Source organism: Ambystoma mexicanum, chromosome 1q (assembly GCF_040938575.1).
Source record: "Ambystoma mexicanum isolate Mex_15411 chromosome 1q, UKY_AmexF1_1, whole genome shotgun sequence".
In the NCBI taxonomy this organism is placed as follows: Eukaryota; Metazoa; Chordata; class Amphibia; order Caudata; family Ambystomatidae; genus Ambystoma; species Ambystoma mexicanum.
The window spans coordinates 546701761-546718969 of NC_090922.1; positions in this window are offsets into that span (position 1 = coordinate 546701761).

The window sequence follows — 17209 nt, forward strand, 5'->3', positions numbered from 1 at the left end:
TGCGGGCAACTGCATGCCTTATGTGTGCCTCCAGGATGTGGGCTGGGATGTCTGTTCCCAATACACATCCTGGGTGCCAGAGAGTCTGGAGTGTCCTGAATGCCTGAGACCATTGTGGTCCGTGATTGGTCCACGTATAGAGTGAGTGTTTGTGAGCAGATCTCCCATTGGGTCCTCTTCGTTTTGGCGCGACAGGAACTTTGGATAAGAGGAGGCCGAGAACACCACTACCATGTCGATCTCCTGAGTTCACACAAACAAAGGATAAGGAGCCAAGTATCCTGCAACATGAAGCCAAGTCAAGGAACCGCTGGTGACCCGCTGGAAGGTTTGGCACCCTGAGCCCACTGTCGTCCTGCAAGACCCCTCTGCATCTGATCGTCCTAAAAGGTCTGCGAAGGCGCTTCTACCCATTGGAATAGTGGGACCAACTATTCTCGGCACCTTCATCAAACCCTGCTAGTAAGCCTCTTCGGAAGTGTCCATGGGCCAACCAGTGGGCTGACCAGCTTACGCAGGACATTTGCTCTGTCACTGCCGCGTTTTCGAGGAAGCCCTCGAAATATGGTATACTGCTTGCTCTGTGTCCACGGCACCCTCACATCGAATTTCGTACAGTTGGCATTCCCAGGTCTGAAGTGAGACGAGTGCGCCCAGACCGGAGTAAACGCGGTTACCGTGTTGCCTTGCTGTGGCAAAGACCTGTGCAAATTCGCTGCCCTCATGACCCCCTTGACCCTGAAGCCTGCTACCACGGAAACTACACGGTGTCAAGACGTCCTGATTGTCGCATTCGAAACCTGCCAGCGAAGTGGACTGTACTGGTGAAGTATGGGTCTGCCTGCGCTCGGGACCAGTGAGTAGTTCATACCCCAACCGGTGGCCCCTAGCACAGGAGCCCATTTTTACGCACAAAGTTTCCCCCAAGGGCCCCTTTCCTTTCCACCGCTATTGCGAAATAGCGCCTCCATCCCGCACTCTCAACCTGCCCCTGCCCGCAAGTGGAGGTCCTGCTTGAATAGTGGGGACTTGTTCCTCATCGACCTTATCCACCTTCCTGACTTGCTAGTGACCCTTGAAGAGACCCCATTTTGTCCATTGGCACAAACGCGTGCATGTACTATTGAGCATAAGGCTCCTCTCTTCGTAGGGCTTGGACTGCCTCCTAGTTAGGTGTATTCTTGATGTGCAACTGGGTCTAAAGACTGCCTGTTTTCCTCCCCATCTAGGTGGTCTACATATTTCGTGCTTCGTAATCCGTTAGACCCTTCTAGTCACGTATATATATCATGTTGATTGAGATGTGTTGGTTTACCTTAGTATTATTGAGATTCTTTGCTATGATCTATATTACAAAGGCCTTGTAATAAATGTGTCTATATTTTTAATATACCACCTGTCTGGAGTAATTTGTAAGTGTCTTTGCTTTGTGTGCTCATTGAGGTTTTCAGTCACCCTCACCCCTCTTGCGACTTAGGGCCTCATCACGAGTTTGGGGGTAACCCTTAAATCCGACGGTACCGCTGTTTCCGCCGGATTTAAGGGTCTGCCAAATCAGGGCTTCGGCGGATATCTCCCCAGTTCTGGCTGGGGGGAAATCTGCCGAAAATTTGCGCTCATACCGCTGGCGGGAAATCCCCATTGAGCATTCCCAAATGGGCTCAATAGGGAATGGGGATTTCCAAACATGCCAAACCCGTGATCCGGCGCTAATAGCGCCAGTGGGTATGGCGGTAGGGCAGATAGCGCCAGCGCTATTAGCGCCAGCGTTACCGCCCAACTCGTGATGAGGCCCCTAGTCTTGACTGCCTGCCATAGCTACCCTGATTGGTCTGGCATGTTCAGAGGTTACCCTGTTCCAAGAAACTAGGTTGGCCTTCTGAACCTCTGCTCCTCCAGGTCAGAGTTCAGAAATCCCTCTTAACACTAACCCTCTAGTGGGGAGAGAAATGAAAGATCAAATTAAATATAGAAATACCCAAGAAACCTGGCTAAAGCACGTGTAAACCACCCCCTTCTCTTCAATGCCCTGTGCTTTTACCAGGGGGTGCCCTCGATTTCCCTGTTCATCCAGCTTCTGCCGTGTAGACCTCTGCTGTGCTCCACCTTTGATGAGGGCACTGGCTCCACCAACCCTTCAGCTGCCAGTGCAAGCTCTTGTCTTGCAGCCACATTTCCTGGGTAGAACTCATTATTTGTGACCCACAATCCCGCAACCTGACCAGGGCCTGCTGGAAGCCAAAACTGGCCCTGGAATTGTTTTCAAAGTGGCCCCATATTTGACTGAACGAGAGAGTATCCCCCAAGCAAATGTTACATACAATCAGTCAACATGAGTGCATTTAATGGAATAAAAAGTAATGTTTTAAATAACTTCATGATCTCTCAACGCAGATCTTCAATGATAAATGGACCTGGAATGTTACACATTTTGCACCTGAGAACACACACATTAATCTGGTATTAAAGGTGCCCAGAAAACATGCATTCCTAATCCATTTCATCCTATTCCTATGCTGGGAAGGGCACAAAGATAAAAAAGGCATTCTTAAACAATCATTAGTAATGCCAACAGTTTTGTATTTTGTGAAGGCATGGGAAAGGCCTTTGGCAGGCACTGTCATAGTGGTATTAACTGGATTTTTAGCAGCTGCAAAGTGATGAGAGTACCTGGGCACATAGTAGCAGTGCCTGGTGAATGCCTAAAATTGATACACAAGCTTAAAATGTTGGCTTTGCCAATGCTTGTTTTTACCAGGAGTTCAGAGAAGGACAGGCATAGAGCTTATATATTGAGTAGCTGAAGGAAGACCTGGTTGACCTTTTGTTTTTTTTCACACCAGTACCGCTTTTACAGTTCCAATTAAGCCATTAACTCTCAGAAGAATGCTTTGAGAAAACACTGGCAGGCACTTTGAGCACACATTATGATGGTAAGGCTTAATAAAGCTAGCTCAAAGCGATCTCAGGAGGACATGTTTTGGCTGTAGAGGGGCAAAAAGCGGTGCAAATGGCCATCAGGATTAGCATGGCCCTGGGCAGTGAATGGGTGGGTAAATAATTGTCAAGGTATGCCCCCGAGATTCCTGCATACATGGTGTCTTGTTCCATCATCGGTACAGGGTAAGGTCTGAAAACTGGTGTCAGTTCCTGTCCTCAGATGGACAGTGAGGGAAGGAACAACCTGCATCTAGTCTGCGAGTGTACCAACAGCCAGGAACAGGGAACCCTCTACCAGCACCACAAGGAAGGATCACCAATGGATCAGTGTTGTGCCAGGCAGTGCAAGGCACTGACGTGGGCGTCCAAAAAAGCAGACAAAAAGAACACAGAAAATAGGTAAGGAAAGTAGACTGAACAACGGAGGGCTTAGTATGAAGCACGCTGAAGGCAATTAAGAAGAGATGGAAAACACAGGGAGAAAATCTCCAGACCAGAAAGGCAGGCAGGCAGAGTGGGCTTAAGGAAAGGAGCAGCACAGGCAGGTAGAGCCCAGACAAGATTGAACCAGCAGAAGTTTGGGCAAAGAACAACAGCTTCAAGAGTCAGAGCAAGACTGAAAAGTTAGGGCAAAGAACAACAACATCACCCCTGGAAAGGTTGCGACTTGTTGTAAGGACTGCCTGTATAATGTTTATGCCAATCGAGGCCTGACATTGGCGGACGTGTTGCCATAGGCAACATATCAAGCAGTGCACACTGCGCATGCGCCAACGCGGGCTGCAGTCCTTGTGCACAGTCACAGTAGCCAAAAGATGGCAGTACCATTGACCGGGTCACCACATCGGAGGATGCCGCGTGAGTCCCCATGGAAGCTGGTCACGAAGATGCCCTCGGACCCAGCATGAATACACAGGGGGTAATTCATAGAAATTCGCACAAAAGTGGCGCACGCGGCTGGCGCACAGTGTTCCCGTGCAAATGTCTGTGCCAGCCGCGTGCGCTAAAATCGATTTCCGCGCACAGCGCATTCATGGATTTTAGCCTCCAAAAGCAGCCGTGGCGCAGAGTGGCGCAGCGACCCTGCAGCAGCGCCAGTTACGCCCCCAAGAACGCCCTCACGCAAGGAAAAGCCATCAAAATCCCCAATCCAGCGCAAAGGGCTGCGCCAACCCTGGACCAGTTTACCGGAAGGCCAAACAGCAAACGCCAAGCGGGGAACGTGTATTACGGGTTTCAGAGTAACTTCCACATGCGAAAGGGCCTGTGCGAGTGGGGTACATGTATAACTGTTGTCCGCGTGAATTTTTACACGCGATTGGCCTGGGTACGTGTATTTCAGGGGTGCGCGGGAAGTTTAACACGCGATTGGCCTGGGTACGTGTATTCCAGTGGTGCGCGGGAAGTTTCACACGCGAAAGGGCACTGTGTGAGTGGGGCACTGTTTTCCTGGGGTGCGCGGGAAGTCTCACACGCGATTGGCCTGTGTACGTGTATTTCAGGGGAGCGCGGGAAGTTTTACATGCGAATGGCCTGGGTACGTGTATTCCAGGGGTGCGCGGGAAGTTTCACACGCGATTGGCCTGGGTACGTGTATTTCAGGGGTGCGCGGGAAGTTATACACGTGAATGGCCTGGGTATGTGTATTTCAGGGGTGCGCGGGAAGTTTCACACGCGATAGGCCTGGGGACATGTATTTCAGGGGTGCGCGGGAAGTTTTACACGCGAATGGCCTGGGTTTGTGTATTCCAGGGGTGCGTGGTAAGTTTCACACGCGATTGGCCTGGGTACGTGTATTTCATGGGTGCACGGGAAGTCATACACGTGAATGGCCTGGATACGTGTATTTCAGGGGTGCGCGGGAAGTTTTACATGCGAATGGCCTGGATATGTGTATTCCAGGGGTGCGCGGGAAGTTTCACACACGATTGGCCTGGGTACGTGTTTTTCAGGGGTGCGCGGGAAGTCATACACGCAAATGGCCTGGGTACGTGTATTTCAGGGGTGCGCGGGAAGTTTTACACGTGAATGGCCTGGGTACGTGTATTCCAAGGGTGCGCGGGAAGTTTCACATGCGATTGGCCTGGGTACGTGTATTTCAGGGGTGCGCGGGAAGTCATACACGCAAATGGCCTGGGTACGTGTATTTCAGGGGTGCGCGGCAAGTTTCACACGCGATAGGCCTGGGGACATGTATTTCAGGGGTGCGCGGGAAGTTTTACACGCGAATGGCCTGGGTTTGTGTATTCCAGGGGTGCGTGGTAAGTTTCACACGCGATTGGCCTGGATACGTGTATTTCAGGGGTGCGCGGGAAGTTTTACACGCAAATGGCCTGGATATGTGTATTCCAGGGGTGCGCGGGAAGTTTCACACACGATTGGCCTGGGTACGTGTTTTTCAGGGGTGCGTGGGAAGTCATACACGCAAATGGCCTGGGTACGTGTATTTCAGGGGTGCGCGGGAAGTTTTACACGTGAATGGCCTGGGTACGTGTATTCCAAGGGTGCGCGGGAAGTTTCACACGCGATTGGCCTGGGTACGTGTATTTCAGGGGTGCGCGGGAAGTCATACACGCAAATGGCCTGGGTACGTGTATTTCAGGGGTGCGCGGGAAGTCATACACGCGAATGGCCTGGGTACGTGTATTTCAGGGGTGCGCGGGAAGTTTTACATGCAAATGGCCTGGGTACGTGTATTCCAGGGGGGTGCGGGAAGTTTCACACGCGATTGGCCTGGGAACGTGCATTTCAGGGGTGCGCAGGAAGTTTTACACCTGAATTGGCAGTTTGGGTCCTCCCAGGTGTCCCCTCTACCCCCTCCACGGCCCCTGCAGGCAGCCCACACCACAGGGGACTACCGTGCACCCCTGGTCATGTCCCACAGGCAGCCCATCCACCATTGGCATGCCCCCCAGCCAAGCCACATGTCATGTTGCAATATGATCACCAACACATGTCTCCCAGCACCCCCACCCCCCAGAAGTCAGGGGCACCTGCCAGCAGGCCACCACACATGTCTCTCAGCACCCCCACCCCCCAGCAGTCAGGGGCACCTGCCAGCAGGCCCCCACACATGTCTCCCAGCACCCCCACCCCCCAGCAGTGCAGGGCACCTGCCAGCAGGCCCCCACACATGTCTCCCAGCACCCCAACCCCCCAGCAGTCAGGGGCACCTGCCAGCAGGCCCCCACTCATGTCCCCCTGCCCCCAGCTCATGCCGATCCTCAATCATGGCCCTTATGGCCAGCCTACCCAGCACAAAGACCCAAACAAGTATTGCATTCACCCACATATAAAAGGCAATTACATGATACAACCCCAATGGCAAGTATGTAAATGAACACATATCCGTCACACACACACAATGGTTGCAAGTGAATGTGAAAACCCATATCTTGACCTGCATGAAACCAATGAGATAATACCACACATCGAAGTATGAAGAAAAAAATGTATTAAACACAACATGAATGTAATTAAAATCAAACAAACAACAATGGGAATAAAAAAAGAATAGCTGGATGTCCGTGAAAAAATGAAAAACAAGAAATCATAATCCAAAAGCAATGGTGTCCAAAGTCACAATCCAACAAAGCAAATCCAAGGGAAAAAACAAAGTGAAAACCATTGCTCCATGGTGAAATTTTAAAAAAAGAAAGAGGAATCCAATGGTGAACTATATACAACAATCCAGGGTCCATGAGCCCAACTGAAGAAATGAAACCTATCAAAAATACTACCTACTAAAAAAATATATACAGAAACGTGGTGCATTGTCCAAGCGCAACCAAAATAAAGAAAAAATGAAAGGAAACTTAACACTAAAGAACTATTTACAAGGGCAGCAGGCTAGTCCGACGGCTAACTTCTGGATGTTCCGGGCCAGGGCATCATCGAACTCGTGCTCAATGTCCTGGAGGTGGTCCTCTTCCATGGCCCGAGGGTTCGCAGGGACGACGATATGTTCTCCTCCAACTCCCTGCGAGTTGCCTGGAGGCACTCGGCTCGCCTCAGGGCCCTCCGCATGGAGTTCTTCACCCTGACCAGCGTGAGCCGTGCCTCTTCCGCCCACTGCCGCTCCGCATCTATGGCGTGGCCCAACCGCTGCCACACGGAAGACACTTCCCGTCCTGGGTCCTCCTGCCCTTCGGCCGATGCCTGCCCCTCCGATGTCGAAGGCCCCGAGCCATCATGGCTCCCACCTTGTTGCCGCTGATGCTACTGTGCCTGTGCCCGTGCCCTGGCTCCTGCTGCCTGCACATCCTCGTCCGGCTGGGGTGCAGTTGTTGAGGTGGCCACCCCTGCTGGACATCCGACTCCCGACTGTGGCAGGGATCTTTCCTTCACCAGCCTGGCCGCACGGTCAGAGGCAGCTCCACGGGGCACCCAGGTGATACATGGGTGGGAAGATGGCACGGAGGACGTCTGGCGCATAGGGGGTTCAGGTGAGGAGGGGGTCGAAACAAGTTCCAGTAAACGGAGGAATCCGGCCTGGCTGACCTGTACCAGTAGGCTGACGTGGTCAATGAGCCATTCGAGATGACGTGCAGTCTCCTCATGAAAAGACTGCAGGTCACCTCGCATGGCCTGTTGATGCAACGCCACACCACCCAGGACAGGCTCAACCCGGTCCCGGATTGCCACGTCCGCAGGCAGAGGAAGGCCAGTTGTCGTAAGCTCATCCCCTGCCTGAAAACGGGTCTGGACGTAGGCATCCCTGCTGGTGCAGGATGATGCAGTCACAGGATCGGGGACAGGATTACACACAGGCACCTCCGCGGCGTCCTGTGATGCCTCCTGTCCCTGCCCCTGCACTGCACCACTAGCACCAGTGGAATCCCCACCTCCAGACCCCGTCTCTGTCCCTTGCACGGCCTCCTCCTCCACCAAACCCCCCACCAACCTGGATGACTCTGCGCCAACTTCCTCCGTCGGGCCCTGTGGGGTCTCAGCTGCCCCTTCTGCTGCCGAGGAGTCCAACTCCGACCTCCGCCTCTTGGACCCCCCCCTCGGCGGCTGCAACCTGGGACGCAGCACCGGACTCCTCACTCCCCGACGAGATCACAACCTGGAAGGGGAGCCGGGCCTTGCGTCTCCGGCTGGCGGTGCGATCCCCGCCGCTGTGCTCCACAGCACCCTCTCCGCCCTCTTCATCAGTTGACGCTGCAGACAGGGAGAGATAGGAGATAGGCATCAGGGCACTGTACAATGGACTCATACACACATGACAGTTGCACACGAGTGTCATTGTCAAACTTCAGACATGGCATCACAATCCCCAACACACATGTAATTTCAACTCACACACATGAGCTATTCCACATCCGTATCGCAACAGCCAGCACCATCCATACACATACAACAGCATGAGCAGGCAAAGGTGAGCCAGACATCACATGAGACACAGGGAGTGCACTAGACATGCACACACGCCACCACACTTACATGCATGTGTAGACCTCCACCAACTGTCGCAGTGATGAGATCGGCATCCATGTCACATCTGGCAATCAGTCTTGTTCATATCAGTGTCCCAAGCATCCATGTTGCATCACTGTTGCACCCTTGTCAAATACACACACATGCACGTGTACACGGTGCAGATACATGCAGCTGGAACCGACATCCATGTGTGACACCACGACCATGCCTACTTACATACACAGTCATTCAAACATGTGTGCTCACACATCTGCATTTGGCATGCTAGCTTACACACACATGCACCATCCATGTGTCACACATGAGAGGCCTCGCATGTGTTAGCCTCACGGCCCTGTACACACACATCCATACCTGGCTCTACAAAACCACATGTGCAACCTGCACACTACTGGCACACCACCACACGCACAGCTTACAATCAGTATGCATGTACACTTACCGCTCGACTCCAGATGGGTCTGCCTCTCAAGGACCTGGACGTGGAGCGCTGGGGATATGCGTTCCAGGACCCTCATTTGATCTTCCGACAGGGCCTTCTTGAGGGTCCTGGACCTGAAGTCCTCCCAGCGCTTCTTGACATGACGGAATCGGCGGGCTGCCACCCCCTCCGCGTTGATGGCAGTCACGATGTTCGTCCAGATCCTGGTCCGTCCTTCCTTGTCGGCGAGCAAACGTCCGAAGAGGGCATCATACTGCCCCAGGACTTGCTCCACCAGGAAACCAACTTCGGTGGCAGTGAAGCTGGTGGCCCTCTGCCTCTCTGGCTGGGGGTTGCCAGTGGTGCCAGATGGTATTGTGCCCGACATGGCAACCCCAGAGGCAGGAGTGGGTGGGCAACTGGGTCCTGGGGCTGGGCTGTGGAGCGATGGAATCCCAGTCGGGAGTCTTCGGTTCCAGCAGGGGTGGTCACAGCAACTGCACCGCTGGCTGATGTGCAGGCAGAAAATAGCAGGGCACGTGGGCAGCAGGCAGGCAGGCAGCAGCAGATGGCAGGTGGGAGCATACTCGGGGCTCTGGGGGGCAGTAATTCGGCCTTCTGGGCAGGAGCGTGGTCTTCCGTGTGCTTACGCGTGGCCAGCTTGATATGGAGTGATTTGGCACGTGAAAATCCAGCACGTCTGTGTGTAATTCGAGGAAAGGCCCTTAGCGCGTAAGCGCGTCAGCACACGTCCGCAATTTCATTGGATCAAAGGCCCTTAGCACGTAAGCGCGTCTGTGACGTGCGCACGCGGGAGTTTCCCTGAACACGGGGGTGCATGTTACACTTCCAAAAACTGCATGTCCGAGTGTCAGCTCATGTAATTGGAGGATAGGCCCTTAGCGCGTACACGCGGAAGTGACGTTGGACGTGTGGGCTGGTTTAAAAGGTACGTGTATGATGCCATTTCCTTGTACGTGCTTTTCGTGGAGAGCGAGTGGGTGAATTCTGTACTTCTTGTCGGTTCACACGCGATTTACTTCACAGCGTTTCTAGTTCGTACTCCCTGTTACCTCTGACAGCTTTTTTCTGATTTTCTGTTGGGCCTGTTTCCTCAAACAGCGTTCACTTCTTCTTTTGTCCTGTCTCCTCAGACAGCGTACAATTGTTCTTTTGGCGGGGGTGCGTATTTTTCACGCTCTTTTTCCAGGCAGATGGTGAGTCGCGCACGTATTTACCCACTGTGCTTGCCCCGTGTGTCGCGTACCCCTTTAGAGGTCATTGTAGGCTGCGTGGAACACACGTACGTTCATTTTTGTGTTTCTGGGTGCCACAGCATAGTGCAGGTTCATTTTTCCACGCACGTGGTCTACGAGGGGTTGCGTGCACGTTATTTTCTGTTTTTGGGGGTGCCTGTGCGTTGCGTGACCTGTCATCTTTCCACAGGGGTCACATGCAGCCTTGCTAGTGCACCAGGGTACAAATTCCATCTAGTACCCTACCCCTTTAACCCCCAATTGCCCAGGACAATAGTTTACTGCAACTCCCATACGCACAACAACACCAGTGCCATGGTTGGGAGGCGACCAAGCGGTAAGGGTGGCAAAGGTGGCTGAGCCTCAAGAGGTGGGCGTGGTGGGTGCGGTAGGAGACGTGGCCAGGATTTGCAGGGTACCCCTATCCCCCCATGTGTGGAGGACCAGTCAGGGACACCCATGCCCCCCCCCATGGTTGAGGGAAACGTGGCTGACACCATCCCTGCTCAGCCCTTGTTGGACCGGCCCATTGTGGCACCTGACCTGGCACAGGGTGACTCCCAGGCTGACTTCCAGGTCGGCAAGTCTAGGCCACGTGTGGCGGTGCAAGTTGGTGTCACCAGGCCACGTGGATCAGGGGCAGCTATGTCATCTGCTGCCCCGAGTAGGCAGGGTGGGGAGGCTGCAGGGGCAGCTGCAGCTCCATCCACCCCAGCTCTGACTCTCCCAGCCAGGACAGTGTTGGTCCGAGTCCATCTTACTAACGTTCCCCCTGACTACATCACACTTCAGCCAATGCCTGCACCAAGTCCCATGGTCAGTGTGCATTCCCACACTCCAACTACCCAGTCCACCGGTGCTCCTGCCCCTAGTGGCCAGAGCGGCGTAGGCCACTCAGGATCCCCACCACCTTCAAAAAGAAAGAGGAAGAGTGCTCGTCCAGTACAGGCTGATGCCCCAGACACGGCTACACAGTCCGGCACGCCAAGGAAGCCTAGCTTCACTGATGCCGAACGTGATGCACTTGTGCAGTATGTGTCCGCAAATGACCGCGAAATGTTGATAACTGCAGGGTGCAAGACCACACCTGCTCAACGTCAGGCACACTGGCAGACCGTCGCGGACATCATAAGTGCCCTTGGAATTGTGAGGCGCACAGCTAATGATTGCTACAAGCACTGGAATGACCTTAAACGCAGGCCAAAGAAAAAGCTGGCCTCATGTCATGCCGCTACTCTGGTGACTGGAGGTGGGTCTTCAGCAGAGGACATTGAACTCACTCTACATGAGTATGTTGCTGGGACCTACGTCACAGAGGAACAGATCCAAGGTGTGGGAGAACTGCCAGATTACGAGGCATTGTCCGGTGAGTGCACATGCATGTGTGTGTGTGTGATCCATGTGTATGTTGTGTGTGTGAGGGGTTCTGATTGAGTGCCTGGTGAGGGTGTGTGTGCCTGAGTGGTTTGGGTCACCCATGTGCTTCATCCAAAACATTCTGCGCTCCTGGATTTGGGTATTACAGTATCCCTTCTGCCCACAGTAGACATTTTGTGCTACATCTCGCCAGTTGCCCTTGAAGTGGCATCTTGCAACAACATTGTTCCGTATTTTTAAGTGTTCATTAAGGGTGATTGTTTCAATTCCGCCACTTTTACTAAACATTTCTTAGCCCTATTGTCACATATGTGACATGCCTATGGTACATGCCATCTATGTGATGGCATGTGTCATGTATGTGGATTGGACATGCCACTCACAGGCCAATGTGTGATGGCACTGCTAGCCAGCATGCAGCTCATGTATTGCTCTTCCATCTTGGTGTCATCAGTGTCTGCCATTTGCCTCCCCTTCAAACTCAGTGACAGTGCATGCATGGGAGGGTTATAGTCATGTGGGACATGTGTCAATCAAGTACTGGTTCTGTAGCTTGTCAGGCCTAATTGTGTGCCATGGTGCTAATGCCTGTTTCCATTTTTTGTCTTTCATGTTTTTGCTGGGGATGACGCACTTGATGCTGTTGAGGCTGAGGAGATGGTGCAGACCCAGGAGGAATCTCAGGCACGACCGGGCACCAGTGGGGGACGTGGTGTGGTGGTGGGGGAGAACCCTCTCTTGCTGCAGACCATTCTCTCCAGGGGTGTCTCTGGGTGCACCTCCCCAGACCTCTATTCAGGTGTTGATTCGGATGATGAGACCTATGTGCCGTCGCAGGTAAGTGTTTCTGGAAGGGATTCTGTTCTGTCCTACCCACCTGCACCAGGGGTAGAGCCCACTATGGGGATGTCAGTGTTGGTAGGTCCGCCTTTGGTGGCTACGGATGCAGGGCCACACTCCGCAACATCTGATCCTGTTCCTGGGCCAGCAGATCAGAGGGGAAATGCAGTCCTGCAGCCTCAGGCAGTGCCGACACAGCAAGGCGCAGTTCGCCTTGCCCCAGACAGGTGTGGTGCCCGCCAACGCGGTGGCCGTACACAACCAGGCAATACCGCATGGGAGCAATCCATATACGGTATGGCAAACCAACAGACAGCATCATCTGAGATGATGGCTCAAGCAATGGAGAGGGTGGCCACTTCCATTGTCCCCCCAGAAAGGCAGATGGAGCAACTACAGCAGGCAACAGACTCCATTTGCCAATCACTCAGGGAGGACATGTTGGCCTCCAACAGGGACAGACGGGCGGCCCTGGACACTCTGCGGGAAGCCATTTCTATGGAGTCCTGGGGCCACAGGGAAGCCCTGAGGGTAGAAATCCATCACCTCAGGCAGACTCTTGTTGACCTTGAGGCTTCCACTAACACGAGGACAGAACAGCAGCTGGAGCGGCTCACACGTACGCTCTCAGCTGAGATGCAGGCAACTCGGGAGGAGGTCCGGGCATCACATCAGGTGGTGCATGGGGATCTCTGCACTATAATCCTCCAGAACGAGACCTTCCACACCCGCATGCTTGCTGCCATGGGGGACCAGACTAGGGCTTTGTGTGGGCTGCCTCCCATAGCACCACCACCTCCTGTGGCGGCAGCAGCACAGGGTGAGGAGAGCGACCACAGCGAATCTGAATCTCCCACGATAGTGTAGCTGTGCAGGCCATGAGCCTATGAAGGTGTTTTTCTTTCCCAACATCCACACAGGTGGCTGTTGGTGTGCACCCTGTCCTCAGACCTCCTGGGTGGCCTCCCCCACCCCCCTGGTCCCCACATGGCCATTTTTGATTTTTGATTTTTGATTTTTTGTTACAGTGTGTTGCCCTGTGTGGCTCCCGTGGGCATCCACTGTGTTCCGGCTGGGCACATGCAGGCTTGTCCTGAGTTTGGGTTAGATGCTTGGGTTTGTGAGACACACACCCCTCCTGCTTCCCGTTTCCATGGGCTTGCAAAGGTTGTGCCTAAGTGACAGTGACATTGGACTCCCATGACATGTGTGGGCAGTCTGTAGTCAATACTGTGTATACATTCCTAGTGCATATTGTTGTTGTATTGTACACAGCATGTTGTATTGATGTGTGCTTATGCATCCTAATTTGCAGGTTCATTCCTCATGTCTTCACAAGGCCGTCTACTTTGGAGATGGAGTTCATGTTTTAAGCAGTGCACTTACAGATTTGTGTGGCACCAACACTGTACAGTTGGTAGTGGTCATGTGCTGGCATAATCAGGTTGTAAGACTACGTATCCTTTAACTTGGTACTGTCATGTTTATGCTATGTTTGGGGTTCGGTAGCTGCATTGTATTGTGGTAAGTATTTGGTCATGTGTGTTGTTAGTTCTACATTAATGGGAGCATATTGTGTGTGGCCAGTTTCCATTAGGGACACTGTACTTTGTGACACTTGTGTCATGTTTTGGGGATTACTTTGTTTGCTCTCACATAGCATGACATGCCATGGTGTGTTGGGTGGCGGTGCTGGGGAGGGGTTGGGTGACATGGCACTGTTGTCATGTTGTATCTTGCAAGGGGGTAATGATTTTAGCAGCATAGAAGTGTGTCTTTTGATGACACAGCATGGTGGTATGTGTGTAGGTAGGGATGCACACAATGGAACACTTCCAGGTGAACAATCTCAGGCTGGTATGGTTGTGACAGTTGACTGTCACTTGACTCATCATCATTGATTGTCAGCTGGTATGTGCCAGGGCTGTGTGCACTCCACAGGGTGTGATTTTAGGTGAAGTAATTAGCCACCAGCTGCGTACGGGCTGCCTCACCCCGTGCCCTTTCCCCTCCCATGCGCAGCGGGCGTGCATGTGGTTGGGGATGTGGGGGCACCACCATGTCCACGGCCAGGCCCCGGCGTGTTGCAATGTTGTGCAGGACACATGCTGCCACTATGATCCTGCACACTACTGGGGGAGCGTATAACAGCTGCCCGCCCGAACGGTCAAGGGAGCGAAAGCGTGACTTGAGCACTCCGAATGTGTGCTCCACTATGCCCCGGGTTGCAATGTGGGCTGTGTTGTATCTTACCTCGGGTGGCGTGGTGGGGTTCCGAATTGGCGTCATCATGTGGGTGCTCAGAGGGTAGGCACTGTCCCCTGGTGAGGTGGTGATGGGTATCATTAGTGGGGTTGTGACATTACTCAGTATCTGACATGCATGCATGTGCAGTGGCATTTATACTCACCAAGCAGCCATGTATGGCCATGCCGCCCAGCTTCTAGGTCCCGGTTTAGGGTTGACATTCTGTAAATGAAACTGTCGTGGGTGGAGCCTGGATAGTTGGCATATACTGAGGTGATGATTCCCTTGGCATCACATACTACCTGGACGTTGATGGAATGCCAGTGCTTGCGGTTTCTATAGATGTGCTCAGATGCCCTGGGGGGACGTAGAGCCACATGGGTGCAATCAATGGCACCTAGCACTTTGGGGAATTGTGCTATCCCATAGAAATCCTCGGCGGCAGCCTGCCTTTCTGCAGGTGTTCTGGGCAGGTATATGTGCCTGCGGACTGATGGGCGTGCAGTGATGATGGCCAAGACCTGGTGTAGGCAGCGTGATTGCGTGGCCTGTGACACCCCCCCACTATGGCACTTGTCCGCTGAAATGATCCAGTGGCCAAGAAGTGCAGTACATTAAGGACCTTCTCCAGGGGGCTGAGTGCTTGGGAGCACAGGGTGGGTGATGTGAGGCCATCCTCCCACTCACTGACCAGGTCGAGTATTATGTGAGGTGGAAACCTGTGCCTCCCATACACCTGGTCATCAGGCATCCCAAAAAGGCTGGTTCTGGGTGTAAAAATTCTGGCCCGGACTATCCTCCTCCTCCTGCGGTATCCCACGGCCACTGCTGCTAGGAACGTTATATTCATCGTGGCGTCTGAGCTTGTTTGTTGTTTGCGCGCACTTTTATGCTGCGCGGGTCGAGATACGCCTGCTTCCTGCTGGCGTACGTGTTTCCAGATTGGCGCGTCTTTTTTGGCGCATGCCTTAGCCCCGTTCGATTGCATGAATACGTGTTGTAGGCGAGCGTGTAGGACTTCCTGTGCACCCCAGTAATACACGTACCCCGGTCACCCAGGCCCACTCGCGTGTGAAACTTCACGCGCACCCCAGTAATACACGTACCCCGCTCGCCCAGGGCCAATCGCGTGTGAAACTTCCCGCGCACCCCTGAAATACACGTACCCAGGCCAATCGCATGTTAAACTCCCCGCGCACCCCTTCAATACACGTACCCAGGCCAATCGCGTGTAGAACTTCCACGCACCCCTGAAATACACGTACCCCGCTCACCCAGTCCCAATCGCGTGTGAAACTTCCCCCGAAGCACAGATTTACACGTACCCCGCTCGCCCAAGGCCTATCGCGTGTGATACTTCACGCGAACCCCTGAAATACACGTACCCCGGTCCCCCAGGGCCAATCGCGTGTCGAACTTCCCGTGCACCCCCGAAATACACGCACACGCTATTTTTCACACAGCGGGTGTCCGTGTTTGTCGCGTACCCTTTTGCACGTCCTAGGGGGCCACAGTATGGGACATTCATCAGAGCTGTATATACGTGCTTTTGTTAGCGCACATTTTGGCGCACATTTTTTTCCTGCGCAGGGACGCTACCACCTGCCTTTGTGTGGCGGACGGATTTGGGTCTGTGCGCGTCTTTGCCCGTGCGCTGGTTTGCCCTATTCGATTCCATGAATACGTGTTGTAGGCGAGCGTGTGGGCGTTCCGCGCACTTGCCTCCTGTACTTCCCCCGTGACGCCCACATTTTCACGTGTTGTTCCCCATTCCGAGTGTTACGCCCCGTGTTACGCCTACTTTTGTTATGTGCGCCGCGCTATGTGCGCTTTCGCTGTGGCCTTAGCGCATGCCGTTCGATGACCTGTGCGATGCGCACTTTTTCAGCGCACATCCCAGATTTTACTCGCGCACGAACTTCTATGAATCGATGTGCGCTGGTTTCCCTGCGATATTCGCACTTGCACTGCGATTTTCGGACTTTCACTGCGAATCGCACGTTTTCGGAGGCTTACGCAGAAATTTTCAGCGCACATAAATTCCATGAATTGGCCTGACAGTGTTGCGTCATTGGTAAAACAGCACTGTGACAATAACCAAACAGCACGTACACGCTTTGTGTACCACCTCATATGATATTTCTCCCTTGCTATACTCTAATGCAACATTTTCAGCATAGAGGTGGCACTTTAGCCAAAACTAATAAAAGGTTGACTTGGCATGAGATCAGTGAGTCATGCCAATGAAGTGCCCACAGTATCCCAACAAAGTGACTCAGTGTCTATGTATTCAACCATGGTAGTAAGCTTATCATTGGCTCTACTTCGCCAATGCATGTTGCATTTTTTGTTAGGTGAAATCCATATTGAGAGTTTGGGGCCTCATTCAGAACCATACATCCAAAATATCAAAACATGCGTTGGGTGTGTAGTCACAGTACATGATAACATTGTTGTTGTGAAATTATGTAAAACATGTTTTCTTCTCAAATACGAAACGAAATTTTCTAAAATCATCAATCAGCACGAATGTCTTATAGTGTAGATGTTAATCATGACTGAGGGTGACATAGTGCAAGGACTGCTGACTGCTGGGGATAGTGTGGGCGAGGATGAGCGCAGGAAATCAGTGGGTCAAGTCATGGTGACAAATTGGAAATGGGGGAATGAGAAGCACATGGATATG